The sequence below is a fragment of the Symphalangus syndactylus genome, chromosome 17 (assembly GCF_028878055.3).
Source record: "Symphalangus syndactylus isolate Jambi chromosome 17, NHGRI_mSymSyn1-v2.1_pri, whole genome shotgun sequence".
Lineage (NCBI taxonomy): Eukaryota > Metazoa > Chordata > Mammalia > Primates > Hylobatidae > Symphalangus > Symphalangus syndactylus.
The window spans coordinates 4,546,377-4,565,718 of NC_072439.2; positions in this window are offsets into that span (position 1 = coordinate 4,546,377).

Here is a 19,342-nt window from a genome sequence, read left to right on the forward strand (position 1 = left end):
TTTTCTACAAAAAGAGTGTTTCATAACTGCTCAATCAAAAATATGTTTTATCTCTGTTAACTGAATTTACAGATCAGAAATAAGTTTCACAGAATGCATCTGTGTAGTTTTTATTTGAAGATATTCTTTTTCCCAATGTAGGCCTCGTAGCGCTTAGCATGTCCAATTGCAGTTTCTACAGAAAGAGTGTTTCAGAACGGCTCAATCAAAAGTAAGGTTCAACTCTGTTAGTTGAATGCACAGAACAGAAAGAATTTTCACAGAATGCTACTGTGTAGTTTATATTTAAATATATTCCTTTTTCCAATATTACCCTCTTAGCGCTCCGAATGTCCACTTGCATTTTCTACAGAAAGAGTGTTCAGAACTGCGCAATCAAAAGTATGGTTTAACTCTGTTAGCTTAATGAACGTATCAGAAATAAGTTTCACACAATGCTTCTGTGTAGTTTTTATTTGAAGATATTATTTTTCCCAATAGAGGCCTCTTAGCGCTCAGAATGTCCAATTGCCGTTTCTACAGAAAGAGTGTTTCAGAAAGGCTCAATCAAAAGTAAGTTTCAACACTGTTAGTTGAATGCACAGAACAGAAAGAAGTTTCATACAATGCTTCTGTGTAGTTTATATTTGAACATATTCTTTTTTCCACTATTACCCACTTAGCGCTACGAATGTCCAGTTGCATTTTCTACAGACAGAGTGTTTCAAAACTGCTCAATCAAAAGTATGGTTTAACTCTGTTAGCTGAATGCTCAGATCAGAAAGAAGTTTCACAGAATGTTTCTGTGTAGTTTATATATGAATATATTCCTTTTTCCACTACTACTCTCTTAGCGCTCCAAATGTCCAGTTGCATTTTCTACAGAAAGAGTGTTCAGATCTGCTCAATCAAAAGTATGGTTTAACTCTGTTAGCTGAATGCACAGATCAGAAAGAAGTTTCACAGAATGATTCTGTGTAGTTTATATTTGGAGACATTCCTTTTTCCACTATTACCCTCTTAGCGCTCCGAATCTCCACTTGCATTTTCTACAGAAAGAGTGTTTCAGAACGGCTCAATCAAAACTAAGGTTCAACTCTTTTAGTTGAACAAACAGAACAGAAAGAAGTTTCACACAATTCTTCTGTGTAGTTTTTATTTGTAGACATTCTTTTTCCCAATATAGGCCTCCTAGCGCTCAGAATGTCCAATTGCAGTTTCTACAGAAAGAGTGTTTCAGAACGGCTCAATCAAAAGTAAGGTTCAACCCTGTTAGTTGAATGCACAGAACAGAAAGAAGTTTCATACAATGCTTCTGTGTAGTTTATATTTGAACATATTCTTTTTTCCACTATTACCCACTTAGCGCTACGAATGTCCAGTTGCATTTTCTACAGACAGAGTGTTTCAAAACTGCTCAATCAAATGTATGGTTTAACTCTGTTAGCTGAATGCTCAGGTCAGAAAGAAGTTTCACAGAATGCTTCTGTGTAGTTTATATTTGAATATATTCCTTTTTCCACTACTACTCTCTTAGCGCTCCAAATGTCCAGTTGCATTTTCTACAGAAAGAGTGTTCAGATCTGCTCAATCAAAAGTATGGTTTAACTCTGTTAGCTGAATGCACAGATCAGACAGAAGTTTCACAGAATGATTCTGTGTAGTTTATATTTGGAGACATTCCTTTTTCCACTATTACCCTCTTAGCACTCCGAATCTCCACTTGCATTTTCTACAGAAAGAGTGTTTCAGAACGGCTCAATCAAAACTAAGGTTCAACTCTTTTAGTTGAACAAACAGAACAGAAAGAAGTTTCACACAATTCTTCTGTGTAGTTTTTATTTGTAGACATTCTTTTTCCCAATATAGGCCTCTTAGCGCTCAGAATGTCCAATTGCAGTTTCTACAGAAAGAGTGTTTCAGAACGGCTCAATCAAAAGTAAGGTTCAACTCTGTTAGTTGAATGCACAGAACAGAAAGAAGTTTCATACAATGCTTCTGTGTAGTTTATATTTGAACTTATTCTTTTTTCCACTATTACCCACTTAGCGCTACGAATGTACAGTTGCATTTTCTACAAAAAGAGTGTTCAGATCTGCTCAATCAAAAGTATGGTTTAACTCTGTTAGCTGAATGCACTGATCAGAAAGAAGTTTCACCGAATGATTCTGTGTAGTTTATATTTGAAGACATTCCTTTTTCCACTATAATCCTCTTAGCGCTCCGAATCTCCACTTGCATTTTCTACAAAAAGAGTGTTTCATAACTGCTCAATCAAAAATATGTTTTATCTCTGTTAACTGAATTTACAGATCAGAAATAAGTTTCACAGAATGCATCTGTGTAGTTTTTATTTCAAGATATTATTTTTCCCAATGTAGGCCTCTTAGCGCTTAGCATGTCCAATTGCAGTTTCTACAGAAAGAGTGTTTCAGAACGGCTCAATCAAAAGTAAGGTTCAACTCTGTTAGTTGAATGCACAGAACAGAAAGTATTTTCACAGAATGCTACTGTGTAGTTTATATTTAAATATATTCCTTTTTCCACTATTACCATCTTAGCACTCCGAATCTCCACTTGCATTTTCTACAAAAAGAGTGTTTCATAACTGCTCAATCAAAAATATGTTTTATCTCTGTTAACTGAATTTACACATCAGAAATAAGTTTCACTGAATGCATCTGTGTAGTTTTTATTTGAAGATATTCTTTTTCCCAATGTAGGCCTCTTAGCGCTTAGCATGTCCAATTGCAGTTTCTACAGAAAGAGTGTTTCAGAACGGCTCAATTAAAAGTAAGGTTCAACTCTGTTAGTTGAATGCACAGAACAGAAAGAATTTTCACAGAATGCTACTGTGTAGTTTATATTTGAATATATTCCTTTTTCCACTATTACCCTCTTAGCGCTCCGAATGTCCACTTGCATTTTCTACAGAAAGAGTGTTCAGAACTGCGCAATCAAAAGTATGGTTTAACTCTGTTAGCTTAATGAACATATCAGAAATAAGCTTCACACAATGCTTCTGTGTAGTTTTTATTTGAAGATATTATTTTTCCCAATAGAGGGCTCTTAGCGCTCAGAATGTCCAATTGCAGTTTCTACAGAAAGAGTGTTTCAGAAAGGCTCAATCAAAAGTAAGGTTCAACTCTGTTAGTTGAATGCACAGAACAGAAAGAAGTTTCATACAATGCTTCTGTGTAGTTTATATTTGAACATATTCTTTTTTCCACTATTACCCACTTAGCGCTACGAATGTCCAGTTGCATTTTCTACAGACAGAGTGTTTCAAAACTGCTCAATCAATAGTATGGTTTAACTCTGTTAGCTGAATGCTCAGATCAGAAAGAAGTTTCACAGAATGCTTCTGTGTAGTTTATATTTGAATATATTCCTTTTTCCACTACTACTCTCTTAGCGCTCCAAATGTCCAGTTGCATTTTCTACAGAAAGAGTGTTCAGATCTGCTCAATCAAAAGTATGGTTTAACTCTGTTAGCTGAATGCAGAGATCAGAAAGAAGTTTCACAGAATGATTCTGTGTAGTTTATATTTATAGACATTCCTTTTTCCACTATTACCCTCTTAGCGCTCCGAATCTCCACTTGCATTTTCTACAGAAAGAGTGTTTCAGAACGGCTCAATCAAAACTAAGGTTCAACTCTTTTAGTTGAACAAACAGAACAGAAAGAAGTTTCACACAATTCTTCTGTGTAGTTTTTATTTGTAGACATTCTTTTTCCCAATATAGGCCTCTTAGCGCTCAGAATGTCCAATTGCAGTTTCTACAGAAAGAGTGTTTCAGAACGGCTCAATCAAAAGTAAGGTTCAACTCTGTTAGTTGAATGCACAGAACAGAAAGAAGTTTCATACAATGCTTCTGTGTAGTTTATATTTGAACTTATTCTTTTTTCCACTATTACCCACTTAGCGCTACGAATGTACAGTTGCATTTTCTACAGAAAGAGTGTTCAGATCTGCTCAATCAAAAGTATGGTTTAACTCTGTTAGCTGAATGCACTGATCAGAAAAAGTTTCACCGAATGATTCTGTGTAGTTTATATTTGAAGACATTCCTTTTTCCACTATAATCCTCTTAGCGCTCCGAATCTCCACTTGCATTTTCTACAAAAAGAGTGTTTCATAACTGCTCAATCAAAAATATGTTTTATCTCTGTTAACTGAATTTACAGATCAGAAATAAGTTTCACAGAATGCATCTGTGTAGTTTTTATTTCAAGATATTCTTTTTCCCAATGTAGGCCTCTTAGCGCTTAGCATGTCCAATTGCAGTTTCTACAGAAAGAGTGTTTCAGAACGGCTCAATCAAAAGTAAGGTTCAACTCTGTTAGTTGAATGCACAGAACAGAAAGAATTTTCACAGAATGCTACTGTGTAGTTTATATTTAAATATATTCCTTTTTCCACTATTACCATCTTAGCACTCCGAATCTCCACTTGCATTTTCTACAAAAAGAGTGTTTCATAACTGCTCAATCAAAAATATGTTTTATCTCTGTTAACTGAATTTACAGATCAGAAATAAGTTTCACAGAATGCATCTGTGTAGTTTTTATTTGAAGATATTCTTTTTCCCAATGTAGGCCTCTTAGCGCTTAGCATGTCCAATTGCAGTTTCTACAGAAAGAGTGTTTCAGAACGGCTCAATTAAAAGTAAGGTTCAACTCTGTTAGTTGAATGCACAGAACAGAAAGAATTTTCACAGAATGCTACTGTGTAGTTTATATTTGAATATATTCCTTTTTCCACTATTACCCTCTTAGCGCTCCGAATGTCCACTTGCATTTTCTACAGAAAGAGTGTTCAGAACTGCGCAATCAAAAGTATGGTTTAACTCTGTTAGCTTAATGAACATATCAGAAATAAGCTTCACACAATGCTTCTGTGTAGTTTTTATTTGAAGATATTATTTTTCCCAATAGAGGGCTCTTAGCGCTCAGAATGTCCAATTGCAGTTTCTACAGAAAGAGTGTTTCAGAAAGGCTCAATCAAAAGTAAGGTTCAACTCTGTTAGTTGAATGCACAGAACAGAAAGAAGTTTCATACAATGCTTCTGTGTAGTTTATATTTGAACATATTCTTTTTTCCACTATTACCCACTTAGCGCTACGAATGTCCAGTTGCATTTTCTACAGACAGAGTGTTTCAAAACTGCTCAATCAAAAGTATGGTTTAACTCTGTTAGCTGAATGCTCAGATCAGAAAGAAGTTTCACAGAATGCTTCTGTGTAGTTTATATTTGAATATATTCCTTTTTCCACTACTACTCTCTTAGCGCTCCAAATGTCCAGTTGCATTTTCTACAGAAAGAGTGTTCAGATCTGCTCAATCAAAAGTATGGTTTAACTCTGTTAGCTGAATGCACAGATCAGAAAGAAGTTTCACAGAATGATTCTGTGTAGTTTATATTTGGAGACATTCCTTTTTCCACTATTACACTCTTAGCGCTCCGAATGTCCACTTGCATTTTCTACAGAAAGAGTGTTCAGAACTGCACAATCAAAAGTATGGTTTACCTCTGTTAGCTTAATGAACATATCAGAAATAAGTTTCACACAATGCTTCTGTGTAGTTTTTATTTGAAGATATTATTTTTCCCAATAGAGGCCTCTTAGCGCTCAGAATGTCCAATTGCAGTTTCTACAGTAAGAGTGTTTCAGAAAGGCTCAATCAAAAGTAAGTTTCAACTCTGTTAGTTGAATGCACAGAACAGAAAGAAGTTTCATACAATGCTTCTGTGTAGTTTATATTTGAACATATTCTTTTTTCCACTATTACCCACTTAGCGCTACGAATGTCCAGTTGCATTTTCTACAGACAGAGTGTTTCAAAACTGCTCAATCAAAAGTATGGTTTAACTCTGTTAGCTGAATGCTCAGATCAGAAAGAAGTTTCACAGAATGCTTCTGTGTAGTTTATATTTGAATATATTCCTTTTTCCACTACTACTCTCTTAGCGCTCCAAATGTCCAGTTGCATTTTCTACAGAAAGAGTGTTCAGATCTGCTCAATCAAAAGTATGGTTTACCTCTGTTAGTTGAATGCACAGAACAGAAAGAAGTTTCACCAAATGATTCTGTGTAGTTTATATTTGGAGACATTCCTTTTTCCACTATTACCCTCTTAGCGCTCCGAATCTCCACTTGCATTTTCTACAGAAAGAGTGTTTCAGAACGGCTCAATCAAAAATATGTTTTATCTCTGTTAACTGAATTTACAGATCAGAAATAAGTTTCACAGAATGCATCTGTGTAGTTTTTATTTGAAGATATTCTTTTTCCCAATGTAGGCCTCTTAGCGCTTAGCATGTCCAATTGCAGTTTCTACAGAAAGAGTGTTTCAGAACGGCTCAATCAAAAGTAAGGTTCAACTCTGTTAGTTGAATGCACAGAACAGAAAGAATTTTCACAGAATGCTACTGTGTAGTTTATATTTAAATATATTCCTTTTTCCACTATTACCATCTTAGCGCTCAGAATCTCCACTTGCATTTTCTACAAAAAGAGTGTTTCATAACTGCTCAATCAAAAATATGTTTTATCTCTGTTAACTGAATTTACAGATCAGAAATAAGTTTCACAGAATGCATCTGTGTAGTTTTTATTTGAAGATATTCTTTTTCCCAATGTAGGCCTCTTAGCGCTTAGCATGTCCAATTGCAGTTTCTACAGAAAGAGTGTTTCAGAACGGCTCAATCAAAAGTAAGGTTCAACTCTCTTAGTTGAATGCACAGAACAGAAAGTATTTTCACAGAATGGTACTGTGTAGTTTATATTTGAATATATTCCTTTTTCCACTATTACCCTCTTAGCGCTCCGAATGTCCACTTGCATTTTCTACAGAAAGAGTGTTCAGAACTGTGCAATCAAAAGTATGGTTTAACTCTGTTAGCTTAATGAACATATCAGAAATAAGTTTCACACAATGCTTCTGTGTAGTTTTTATTTGAAGATATTATTTTTCCCAATAGAGGCCTCTTAGCGCTCAGAATGTCCAATTGCAGTTTCTACAGAAAGAGTGTTTCAGAAAGGCTCAATCAAAAGTAAGGTTCAACTCTGTTAGTTGAATGCACAGAACAGAAAGAAGTTTCATACAATGCTTCTGTGTACTTTATATTTGAACATATTCTTTTTTCCACTATTACCCACTTAGCGCTACGAATGTCCAGTTGCATTTTCTACAGACAGAGTGTTTCAAAACTGCTCAATCAAAAGTATGGTTTAACTCTGTTAGCTGAATGCTCAGATCAGAAAGAAGTTTCACAGAATGCTTCTGTGTAGTTTATATTTGAATATATTCCTTTTTCCACTACTACTCTCTTAGCGCTCCAAATGTCCAGTTGCGTTTTCTACAGAAAGAGTGTTCAGATCTGCTCAATCAAAAGTATGGTTTACCTCTGTTAGCTGAATGCACAGATCAGAAAGAAGTTTCACCGAATGATTCTGTGTAGTTTATATTTGGAGACATTCCTTTTTCCACTATTACCCTCTTAGTGCTCCGAATGTCCACTTGCATTTTCTACAGAAAGAGTGTTCAGAACTGCGCAATCAAAAGTATGGTTTAACTCTGTTAGCTTAATGAACATATCAGAAATAAGTTTCACACAATGCTTCTGTGTAGTTTTTATTAGAAGATATTATTTTTCCCAATAGAGGCCTCTTAGCGCTCAGAATGTCCAATTGCAGTTTCTACAGAAAGAGTGTTTCAGAAAGGCTCAATCAAAAGTAAGGTTCAACTCTGTTAGTTGAATGCACAGAACAGAAAGAAGTTTCATACAATGCTTCTGTGTAGTTTATATTTGAACATATTCTTTTTTCCACTATTACCCCCTTAGCGCTACGAATGTCCAGTTGCATTTTCTACAGAAAGAGTGTTCAGATCTGCTCAATCAAAAGTATGGTTTAACTCTGTTAGCTGAATGCACAGATCAGAAAGAAGTTTCACAGAATGATTCTGTGTAGTTTATATTTGGAGACATTCCTTTTTCCACTATTACCCTCTTAGTGCTCCGAATCTCCACTTGCATTTTCTACAGAAAGAGTGTTTCAGAACGGCTCAATCAAAACTAAGGTTCAACTCTTTTAGTTGAACAAACAGAACAGAAAGAAGTTTCACACAATTTTTCTGTGTAGTTTTTATTTGTAGACATTCTTTTTCCCAATATAGGCCTCTTAGCGCTCAGAATGTCCAATTGCAGTTTCTACAGAAAGAGTGTTTCAGAACGGCTCAATCAAAAGTAAGGTTCAACTCTGTTAGTTGAATGCACAGAACAGAAAGAAGTTTCATACAATGCTTCTGTGTAGTTTCTATTTGAACATATTCTTTTTTCCACTATTACCCACTTAGCGCTACGAATGTCCAGTTGCATTTTCTACAGACAGAGTGTTTCAAAACTGCTCAATCAAAAGTATGGTTTAACTCTGTTAGCTGAAAGCTCAGATCAGAAAGAAGTTTCACAGAATGCTTCTGTGTAGTTTATATTTGAATATATTCCTTTTTCCACTACTACGCTCTTAGTGCTCCAAATGTCCAGTTCCATTTTCTACAGAAAGAGTGTTCAGATCTGCTCAATCAAAAGTATGGTTTAACACTGTTAGCTGAATGCACAGATCAGAAAGAAGTTTCACCGAATGATTCTGTGTAGTTTATATTTGAAGACATTCCTTTTTCCAATATTACCCTCTTAGCGCTCCGAATCTCCACTTGCATTTTCTACAACAAGAGTGTTTCATAACTGCTCAATCAAAAATATGTTTTATCTCTGTTAACTGAATTTACAGATCAGAAATAAGTTTCACAGAATGCATCTGTGTAGTTTTTATTTGAAGATATTCTTTTTCCCAATGTAGGCCTCTTAGCGCTTAGCATGTCCAATTGCAGTTTCTACAGAAAGAGTGTTTCAGAACGGCTCAATCAAAAGTAAGGTTCAACTCTGTTAGTTGAATGCACAGAACAGCAAGAATTTTCACAGAATGCTACTGTGTAGTTTATATTTAAATATATTCCTTTTTCCACTATTACCATCTTAGCGCTCCGAATCTCCACTTGCATTTTCTACAAAAAGAGTGTTTCATAACTGCTCAATCAAAAATATGTTTTATCTCTGTTAACTGAATTTACAGATCAGAAATCAGTTTCACAGAATGCATCTGTGTAGTTTTTATTTGAAGATATTCTTTTTCCCAATGTAGGCCTCTTAGCGCTTAGCATGTCCAATTGCAGTTTCTACAGAAAGAGTGTTTCAGAACGGCTCAATCAAAAGTAAGGTTCAACTCTGTTAGTTGAATGCACAGAACAGAAAGAATTTTCACAGAATGCTACTGTGTAGTTTATATTTGAATATATTCCTTTTTCCACTATTACCCTCTTAGCGCTCCGAATGTCCACTTGCATTTTCTACAGAAAGAGTGTTCAGAACTGCGCAATCAAAAGTATGGTTTAACTCTGTTAGCTTAATGAACATATCAGAAATAAGTTTCACACAATGCTTCTGTGTAGTTTTTATTTGAAGATATTATTTTTCCCAATAGAGGCCTCTTAGTGCTCAGAATGTCCAATTGCAGTTTCTACAGAAAGAGTGTTTCAGAAAGGCTCAATCAAAAGTAAGGTTCAACTCTGTTAGTTGAATGCACAGAACAGAAAGAAGTTTCATACAATGCTTCTGTGTAGTTTATATTTGAACATATTCTTTTTTCCACTATTACCCACTTAGCGCTACGAATGTCCAGTTGCATTTTCTACAGACAGAGTGTTTCAAAACTGCTCAATCCAAAGTATGGTTTAACTCTGTTAGCTGAATGCTCAGATCAGAAAGAAGTTTCACAGAATGCTTCTGTGTAGTTTATATTTGAATATATTCCTTTTTCCACTACTACTCTCTTAGCGCTCCAAATGTCCAGTTGCATTTTCTACAGAAAGAGTGTTCAGATCTGCTCAATCAAAAATATGGTTTACCTCTGTTAGCTGAATGCACAGATCAGAAAGAAGTTTCACCGAATGATTCTGTGTAGTTTATATTTGGAGACATTCCTTTTTCCACTATTACCCTCTTAGCGCTCCGAATCTCCGCTTGCATTTTCTACAGAAAGAGTGTTTCAGAACGGCTCAATCAAAACTAAGGTTCAACTCTTTTAGTTGAACAAACAGAACAGAAAGAAGTTTCACACAATTCTTCTGTGTAGTTTTTATTTGTAGACATTCTTTTTCCCAATATAGGCCTCCTAGCGCTCAGAATGTCCAATTGCAGTTTCTACAGAAAGAGTGTTTCAGAATGGCTCAATCAAAAGTAAAGTTCAACTCTGTTAGTTGAATGCACAGAACAGAAAGAAGTTTCATACAATGCTTCTGTGTAGTTTATATTTGAACATATTCTTTTTTCCACTATTACCCACTTAGCGCTACGAATGTCCAGTTGCATTTTCTACAGACAGAGTGTTTCAAAACTGCTCAATCAAAAGTATGGTTTAACTCTGTTAGCTGAATGCTCAGATCAGAAAGAAGTTTCACAGAATGCTTCTGTGTAGTTTATATTTGAATATATTCCTTTTTCCACTACTACGCTCTTAGCGCTCCAAAGGTCCAGTTGCAATTCCTACAGAAAGAGTGTTCAGATCTGCTCAATCAAAAGTATGGTTTAACTCTGTTAAGTGAATGCACAGATCAGAAGGAAGTTTCACCGAATGATTCTGTGTAGTTTATATTTGAAGACATTCCTTTTTCCACTATTACCCTCTTAGCGCTCCGAATCTCCACTTGCATTTTCTACAAAAAGAGTGTTTCATAACTGCTCAATCAAAAATATGTTTTATCTCTGTTAACTGAATTTACAGATCAGAAATAAGTTTCACAGAATGCATCTGTGTAGTTTTTATTTGAAGATATTCTTTTTTCCAATGTAGGCCTCTTAGCGCTTAGCATGTCCAATTGCAGTTTCTACAGAAAGAGTGTTTCAGAACGGCTCAATCAAAAGTAAGGTTCAACTCTGTTAGTTGAATGCACAGAACAGAAAGAATTTTCACAGAATGCTACTGTGTAGTTTATATTTAAATATATTCCTTTTTCCACTATTACCATCTTAGCGCTCCGAATCTCCACTTGCATTTTCTACAAAAAGAGTGTTTCATAACTGCTCAATCAAAAATATGTTTTATCTCTGTTAACTGAATTTACAGATCAGTAATCAGTTTCACAGAATGCATCTGTGTAGTTTTTATTTGAAGATATTCTTTTTCAAAATGTAGGCCTCTTAGCGCTTAGCATGTCCAATTGCAGTTTCTACAGAAAGAGTGTTTCAGAACTGCTCAATCAAAAGTAAGGTTCAACTCTGTTAGTTGAATGCACAGAACAGAAAGAATTTTCACAGAATGCTACTGTGTAGTTTATATTTGAATATATTCCTTTTTCCACTATTACCCTCTTAGCGCTCCGAATGTCCACTTGCATTTTCTACAGAAAGAGTGTTCAGAACTGCGCAATCAAAAGTATGGTTTAACTCTGTTAGCTTAATGAACATATCAGAAATAAGTTTCACACAATGCTTCTGTGTAGTTTTTATTTGAAGATATTATTTTTCCCAATAGAGGCCTCTTAGCGCTCAGAATGTCCATTTGCAGTTTCTACAGAAAGAGTGTTTCAGAACGGCTCAATCAAAAGTAAGGTTCAACTCTGTTAGTTGAATGCACAGAACAGAAAGAAGTTTCATACAATGCTTCTGTGTAGTTTATATTTGAACATATTCTTTTTTCCACTATTACCCACTTAGCGCTACGAATGTCCAGTTGCATTTTCTACAGACAGAGTGTTTCAAAGCTGCTCAATCAAAAGTATGGTTTAACTCTGTTAGCTGAATGCTCAGATCAGAAAGAAGTTTCACAGAATGCTTCTGTGTAGTTTATATTTGAATATATTCCTTTTTCCACTACTACGCTCTTAGCGCTCCAAAGGTCCAGTTGCATTTTCTACAGAAAGAGTGTTCAGATCTGCTCAATCAAAAGTATGGTTTAACTCTGTTAGGTGAATGCACAGATCAGAAGGAAGTTTCACCGAATGATTCTGTGTAGTTTATATTTGAAGACATTCCTTTTTCCACTATTACCCTCTTAGCGCTCCGAATCTCCACTTGCATTTTCTACAGAAAGAGTGTTTCAGAACGGCTCAATCAAAACTAAGGTACAACTCTTTTAGTTGAACGAACAGAACAGAAAGAAGTTTCACACAATTCTTCTGTGTAGTTTTTATTTGTAGACATTCTTTTTCCCAATATAGGCCTCTTAGCGCTCAGAATGTCCAATTGCAGTTTCTACAGAAAGAGTGTTTCAGAACAGCTCAATCAAAAGTACGGTTCAACTCTGTTAGTTGAATGCACAGAACAGAAAGAAGTTTCATACAATGCTTCTGTGTAGTTTATATTTGAACATATTCTTTTTTCCACTATTACCCACTTAGCGCTACGAATGTCCAGTTGCATTTTCTACAGACAGAGTGTTTCAAAACTGCTCAATCAAAAGTATGGTTTAACTCTGTTAGCTGAATGCTCAGATCAGAAAGAAGTTTCACAGAATGCTTCTGTGTAGTTTATATTTGAATATATTCCTTTTTCCACTACTACGCTCTTAGCGCTCCAAATGTACAGTTCCATTTTCTACAGAAAGAGTGTTCAGATCTGCTCAAGCAAAAGTATGGTTTAACTCTGTTAGCTGAATGCACAGAACAGAAAGAAGTTTCACCGAATGATTCTGTGTAGTTTATATTTGAAGACATTCCTTTTTCCACTATTACCCTCTTAGCGCTCCGAATCTCCACTTGCATTTTCTACAAAAAGAGTGTTTCATAACTGCTCAATCAAATTATGTTTTATCTCTGTTAACTGAATTTACAGATCAGAAATAAGTTTCACAGAATGCATCTGTGTAGTTTTTATTTGAAGATATTCTTTTTCCCAATGTAGTCCTCTTAACGCTTAGCATGTCCAATTGCAGTTTCTACAGAAAGAGTGTTTCAGAACGGCTCAATCAAAAGTAAGGTTCAACTCTGTTAGTTGAATGCACAGAACAGCAAGAATTTTCACAGAATGCTACTGTGTAGTTTATATTTAAATATATTCCTTTTTCCACTATTACCATCTTAGCGCTCCGAATCTCCACTTACATTTTCTACAAAAAGAGTGTTTCATAACTGCTCAATCAAAAATATGTTTTATCTCTGTTAACTGAATTTACAGATCAGAAATAAGTTTCACAGAATGCATCTGTGTAGTTTTTATTTGAAGATATTCTTTTTCCCAATGTAGGCCTCTTAGCGCTTAGTATGTCCAATTGCAGTTTCTACAGAAAGAGTGTTTCGGAACGGCTCAATCAAAAGTAAGGTTCAACTCTGTTAGTTGAATGCACAGAACAGAAAGAATTTTCACAGAATGCTACTGTGTAGTTTATATTTGAATATATTCCTTTTTCCACTATTACCCTCTTAGCGCTCCGAATGTCCACTTGCATTTTCTACAGAAAGAGTGTTCAGAACTGCGCAATCAAAAGTATGGTTTAACTCTGTTAGCTTAATGAACATATCAGAAATAAGTTTCACACAATGCTTCTGTGTAGTTTTTATTTGAAGATATTATTTTTCCCAATAGAGGCCTCTTAGCGCTCAGAATGTCCAATTGCAGTTTCTACAGAAAGAGTGTTTCAGAAAGGCTCAAACAAAAGTAAGGTTCAACTCTGTTAGTTGAATGCACAGAACAGAAAGTAGTTTCATACAATGCTTCTGTGTAGTTTATATTTGAACATATTCTTTTTTCCACTATTACCCACTTAGCGCTACGAATGTCCAGTTGCATTTTCTACAGACAGAGTGTTTCAAAACTGCTCAATCCAAAGTATGGTTTAACTCTGTTAGCTGAATGCTCAGATCAGAAAGAAGTTTCACAGAATGCTTCTGTGTAGCTTATATTTGAATATATTCCTTTTTCCACTACTACTCTCTTAGCGCTCCAAATGTCCAGTTGCATTTTCTACAGAAAGAGTGTTCAGATCTGCTCAATCAAAAGTATGGTTTACCTCTGTTAGCTGAATGCACAGATCAGAAAGAAGTTTCACCGAATGATTCTGTGTAGTTTATATTTGGAGACATTCCTTTTTCCACTATTACCCTCTTAGCGCTCCGAATCTCCACTTGCATTTTCTACAGAAAGAGTGTTTCAGAACGGCTCAATCAAAACTAAGGTTCAACTCTTTTAGTTGAACAAACAGAACAGAAAGATGTTTCACACAATTCTTCTGTGTAGTTTTTATTTGTAGACATTCTTTTTCCCAATATAGGCCTCCTAGCGCTCAGAATGTCCAATTGCAGTTTCTACAGAAAGAGTGTTTCAGAACGGCTCAATCAAAAGTAAGGTTCAACTCTGTTAGTTGAATGCACAGAACAGAAAGAAGTTTCATACAATGCTTCTGTGTAGTTTATATTTGAACATATTCTTTTTTCCACTATTACCCACTTAGCGCTACGAATGTCCAGTTGCATTTTCTACAGACAGAGTGTTTCAAAACTGCTCAATCAAAAGTATGGTTTAACTCTGTTAGCTGAATGCTCAGATCAGAAAGAAGTTTCACAGAATGCTTCTGTGTAGTTTATATTTGAATATATTCCTTTTTCCACTACTACGCTCTTAGCGCTCCAAAGGTCCAGTTTCATTTTCTACAGAAAGAGTGTTCAGATCTGCTCAATCAAAAGTATGGTTTAACTCTGTTAGGTGAATGCACAGATCAGAAAGAAGTTTCACCGAATGATTCTGTGTAGTTTATATTTGAAGACATTCCTTTTTCCACTATTACCCTCTTAGCGCTCCGAATCTCCACTTGCATTTTCTACAAAAAGAGTGTTTCATAACTGCTCAATCAAAAATATGTTTTATCTCTGTTAACTGAATTTACAGATCAGAAATAAGTTTCACAGAATGCATCTGTGTAGTTTTTATTTGAAGATATTCTTTTTCCCAATGTAGGCCTCTTAGCGCTTAGCATGTCCAATTGCAGTTTCTACAGAAAGAGTGTTTCAGAACGGCTCAATCAAAAGTAAGGTTCAACTCTGTTAGTTGAATGCACGGAACAGAAAGAATTTTCACAGAATGCTACTGTGTAGTTTATATTTAAATATATTCCTTTTTCCACTATTACCATCTTAGCGCTCCGAATCTCCACTTGCATTTTCTACAAAAAGAGTGTTTCATAACTGCTCAATCAAAAATATGTTTTATCTCTGTTAACTGAATTTACAGATCAGAAATCAGTTTCACAGAATGCATCTGTGTAGTTTTTATTTGAAGATATTCTTTTTCCCAATGTAGGCCTCTTAGCGCTTGGCATGTCCAATTGCAGTTTCTACAGAAAGAGTGTTTCAGAACGGCTCAATCAAAAGTAAGGTTCAAATCTGTTAGTTGAATGCACAGAACAGAAAGAATTTTCACAGAATGCTACTGTGTAGTTTATATTTGAATATATTCCTTTTTCCACTATTACCCTCTTAGCGCTCCGAATGTCCACTTGCATTTTCTACAGAAAGAGTGTTCAGAACTGCGCAATCAAAAGTATGGTTTAACTCTGTTAGCTTAATGAACATATCAGAAATAAGTTTCACACAATGCTTCTGTGTAGTTTTTATTTGAAGATATTATTTTTCCCAATAGAGGCCTCTTAGCGCTCAGAATGTCCAATTGCAGTTTCTACAGAAAGAGTGTTTCAGAAAGGCTCAATCAAAAGTAAGGTTCAACTCTGTTAGTTGAATGCACAGAACAGAAAGAAGTTTCATACAATGCTTCTGTGTAGTTTATATTTGAACATATTCTTTTTTCCACTATTACCCACTTAGCGCTACAAATGTCCAGTTGCATTTTCTACAGACAGAGTGTTTCAAAACTGCTCAATCAAAAGTATGGTTTAACTCTGTTAGCTGAATGCTCAGATCAGAAAGATGTTTCACAGAATGCTTCTGTGTAGTTTATATTTGAATATATTCCTTTTTCCACTACTACTCTCTTAGCGCTCCAAATGTCCAGTTGCATTTTCTACAGAAAGAGTGTTCAGATCTGCTCAATCAAAAGTATGGTTTAACTCTGTTAGCTGAATGCACAGATCAGAAAGAAGTTTCACAGAATGATTCTGTGTAGTTTATATTTGGAGACATTCCTTTTTCCACTATTACCCTCTTAGCGCTCCGAATCTCCACTTGCATTTTCTACATAAAGAGTGTTTCAGAACGGCTCAATCAAAACTAAGGTTCAACTCTTTTAGTTGAACAAACAGAACAGAAAGAAGTTTCACACAATTCTTCTGTGTAGTTTTTATTTGTAGACATTCTTTTTCCCAATATAGGCCTCTTAGCGCTCAGAATGTCCAATTGCAGTTTCTACAGAAAGAGTGTTTCAGAACGGCTCAATCAAAAGTAAGGTTCAACTCTGTTAGTTGAATGCACAGAACAGAAAGAAGTTTCATACAATGCTTCTGTGTAGTTTATATTTGAACATATTCTTTTTTCCACTATTACCCACTTAGCGCTACGAATGTCCAGTTGCATTTTCTACAGACAGAGTGTTTCAAAGCTGCTCAATCAAAAGTATGGTTTAACTCTGTTAGCTGAATGCTCAGATCAGAAAGAAGTTTCACAGAATGCTTCTGTGTAGTTTATATTTGAATATATTCCTTTTTCCACTACTACGCTCTTAGCGCTCCAAAGGTCCAGTTGCATTTTCTACAGAAAGAGTGTTCAGATCTGCTCAATCAAAAGTATGGTTTAACTCTGTTAGGTGAATGCACAGATCAGAAGGAAGTTTCACCGAATGATTCTGTGTAGTTTATATTTGAAGACATTCCTTTTTCCACTATTACCCTCTTAGCGCTCCGAATCTCCACTTGCATTTTCTACAGAAAGAGTGTTTCAGAACGGCTCAATCAAAACTAAGGTTCAACTCTTTTAGTTGAACAAACAGAACAGAAAGAAGTCTCACACAATTCTTCTGTGTAGTTTTTATTTGTAGACATTCTTTTTCCCAATATAGGCCTCCTAGCGCTCAGAATGTCCAATTGCAGTTTCTACAGAAAGAGTGTTTCAGAACGGCTCAATCAAAAGTAAGGTTCAACTCTGTTAGTTGAATGCACAGAACAGAAAGAATTTTCACAGAATGCTACTGTGTAGTTTATATTTAAATATATTCCTTTTTCCACTATTACCATCTTAGCGCTCCGAATCTCCACTTGCATTTTCTACAAAAAGAGTGTTTCATAACTGCTCAATCAAAAATATGTTTTATCTCTGTTAACTGAATTTACAGATCAGAAATCAATTTCACAGAATGCATCTGTGTAGTTTTTATTTGAAGATATTCTTTTTCCCAATGTAGGCCTCTTAGCGCTTAGCATGTCCAATTGCAGTTTCTACAGAAAGAGTGTTTCCGAACGGCTCAATCAAAAGTAAGGTTGAACTCTGTTAGTTGAATGCACAGAACAGAAAGAATTTTCACAGAATGCTACTGTGTAGTTTATATTTGAATATATTCCTTTTTCCACTATTACCCTCTTAGCGCTCCGAATCTCCACTTGCATTTTCTACAGAAAGAGTGTTCAGAACTGCGCAATCAAAAGTATGGTTTAACTCTGTTAGCTTAATGAACATATCAGAAATAAGTTTCACACAATGCTTCTGTGTAGTTTTTATTTGAAGATATTATTTTTCCCAATAGAGGCCTCTTAGCGCTCAGAATGTCCAATTGCAGTTTCTACAGAAAGAGTGTTTCAGAAAGGCTCAATCAAAAGTAAGGTTCAACTCTGTTAGTTGAATGCACAGAACAGAAAGAAGTTTCATACAATGCTTCTGTGTAGTTTATATTTGAACATATTCTTTTTTCCACTATTACCCACTTAGCGCTACGAATGTCCAGTTGCATTTTCTACAGACAGAGTGTTTCAAAACTGCTCAATCAAAAGTATGGTTTAACTCTGTTAGCTGAATGCTCAGATCAGAAAGAAGTTTCACAGAATGCTTCTGTGTAGTTTATATTTGAATATATTCCTTTTTCCACTACTACTCTCTTAGCGCTCCAAATGTCCAGTTGCATTTTCTACAGAAAGAGTGTTCAGATCTGCTCAATCAAAAGTATGGTTTAACTCTGTTAGCTGAATGCACAGATCAGAAAGAAGTTTCACAGAATGATTCTGTGTAGTTTATATTTGGAGACATTCCTTTTTCCACTATTACCCTCTTAGCGCTCCGAATCTCCACTTGCATTTTCTACAGAAAGAGTGTTTCAGAACGGCTCAATCAAAACTAAGGTACAACTCTTTTAGTTGAACAAACAGAACAGAAAGAAGTTTCACACAATTCTTCTGTGTAGTTTTTATTTGTAGACATTCTTTTTCCCAATATAGGCCTCTTAGCGCTCAGAATGTCCAATTGCAGTTTCTACAGAAAGAGTGTTTCAGAACGGCTCAATCAAAAGTAAGGTTCAACTCTGTTAGTTGAATGCACAGAACAGAAAGAAGTTTCATACAATGCTTCTGTGTAGTTTATATTTGAACATATTCTTTTTTCCACTATTACCCACTTAGCGCTACGAATGTCCAGTTGCATTTTCTACAGACAGAGTGTTTCAAAACTGCTCAATCAAAAGTATGGTTTAACTCTGTTAGCTGAATGCTCAGATCAGAAAGAAGTTTCACAGAATGCTTCTGTGTAGTTTATATTTGAATATATTCCTTTTTCCACTACTACGCTCTTAGCGCTCCAAATGTACAGTTCCATTTTCTACAAAAAGAGTGTTCAGATCTGCTCAAGCAAAAGTATGGTTTAACTCTGTTAGCTGAATGCACAGAACAGAAAGAAGTTTCACCGAATGATTCTGTGTAGTTTATATTTGAAGACATTCCTTTTTCCACTATTACCCTCTTAGCGCTCCGAATCTCCACTTGCATTTTCTACAAAAAGAGTGTTTCATAACTGCTCAATCAAAAATATGTTTTATCTCTGTTAACTGAATTTACAGATCAGAAATAAGTTTCACAGAATGCATCTGTGTAGTTTTTATTTGAAGATATTCTTTTTCCCAATGTAGTCCTCTTAACGCTTAGCATGTCCAATTGCAGTTTCTACAGAAAGAGTGTTTCAGAACGGCTCAATCAAAAGTAAGGTTCAACTCTGTTAGTTGAATGCACAGAACAGCAAGAATTTTCACAGAATGCTACTGTGTAGTTTATATTTAAATATATTCCTTTTTCCACTATTACCATCTTAGCTCTCCGAATCTCCACTTACATTTTCTACAAAAAGAGTGTTTCATAACTGCTCAATCAAAAATATGTTTTATC